We start from the raw sequence: 1423 nt of genomic DNA on the forward strand, positions 1-1423 counted from the left end.
ATTGATACCACTTGTTCTGTGATTTCAGAAGCGAAAAAAAACAACTCTACGACACAGGAGAAGTTCCTGATTTTAAACTTTCTGACGGGAGCTGCTGACAGAGATATAGAAAACACAGGTGATCTGAGAAAGCTTATTAAATAACTTTATATGCATCTTCCATAACATATTTCGCCTTTATCACCATGCATCTGTAATTTTCTTTTGCAAAATTATATATATATATATATATGTGTGTGTGTGTGTGTTTGTCATAACATATTTCGCCTATATCACCATGCATTATATATATATATATGTGCGTGTGTTTGCTTGTTAGTTATTTTAAAAGGGCTTTGATGTCCATACATAAGTAACACTGTAAGAGCATTACTAAATAAGTAAACCTAAAAATGTACATTCTGTTATTAAATCCTTTTTTGTATATTCTGTAAATTATTATTTTTCTTTTCTGGATTTCGCCTCTGCTATAGTTTATTTATAATAAACCTGGCAATGGCATTGTATAATAAATATTGTTGACTCTGTGACAGATTGTTTATGTTGCTAGATTCTTCCATGCTGATGGCCGTGCACTAGAGTTGGAGCGTATCTCCTGTCGAAGAACATATCTAGACATTATGAAGCATATGACTAGTAAGTAATACCTCAAACATACACTACCTAAAGTTTAAGGGTCAGATTTGTCATGTGTTTGAAATAAGTCTTTTATGCTCACCACTGCTGCATTTTTGTTTGATTAGAATACAGTAAAACAGTAATATTGTGAAATTACCATTTTTTATAACTATTTTCTATTTCAGTATGTTTTAAAAAGTGAAAAAAGCTGAATTTTCAGCATCATTACGCCTGTCTTCAGTGTCACATGATCCTTCAGAAATCATGCTTTGTGAAAACAAGAATAAATTAAATTTTACAATATATTCACATAGAAAACAGTTATTTTAAATAATAGTAATATTTCACAACATTACTGTTTTTATTTATGATCAAATAAATGCAGTTTTCTTTGTGAACATAAGAGACTTATTTCAAACTTAAATAACACAAGGGATTCGAATATTAATCCATTTATTCTAATAAAATCCAAGAAGCTCTTAAAAATATTAACATAAATAGTCATTTTTTCCTCTGGTGATTTGTATTGTATACCAATATATATAGCAGATTCCCATTCTCTATCTCCAAGCTACACACTCTTACACAGTGTCTACACTGGATGCGACAAAGTGACTGTTAAAAATCATTTGAACTTTGTGTCAGTACATCATAAATAGAATGAGGCATCAGTTTACTGTCAGGGATTTGTTGTGTCGCGCCACATCCAGTGTAAACAGCATCACTGATTATAATAGATTCTATTGTATTTTGTTGCGCTGTCCGTTGTAGACACGGTGTTAGAACTTATATTAAATATCGTTAC

The 1423-nt window shown here is 30.9% G+C and overlaps 1 long non-coding RNA gene across 1 annotated transcript; it reads left to right on the forward strand.

The window, feature by feature from the left end:
• Window positions 1–6: 6 nt before the first annotated feature.
• On the forward strand, window positions 7–1056 carry LOC107694794 (uncharacterized). The gene is made up of 3 exons (XR_001634919.1): window positions 7–118; window positions 534–636; window positions 1023–1056. It is a non-coding gene; the product is annotated as an uncharacterized LOC107694794 (long non-coding RNA).
• Window positions 1057–1423: the final 367 nt, after the last annotated feature.

This window comes from Sinocyclocheilus anshuiensis, unplaced genomic scaffold, assembly GCF_001515605.1.
Source record: "Sinocyclocheilus anshuiensis isolate Anshui unplaced genomic scaffold, SAMN03320099.WGS_v1.1 scaffold18936, whole genome shotgun sequence".
Classification (NCBI taxonomy): Eukaryota; Metazoa; Chordata; class Actinopteri; order Cypriniformes; family Cyprinidae; genus Sinocyclocheilus; species Sinocyclocheilus anshuiensis.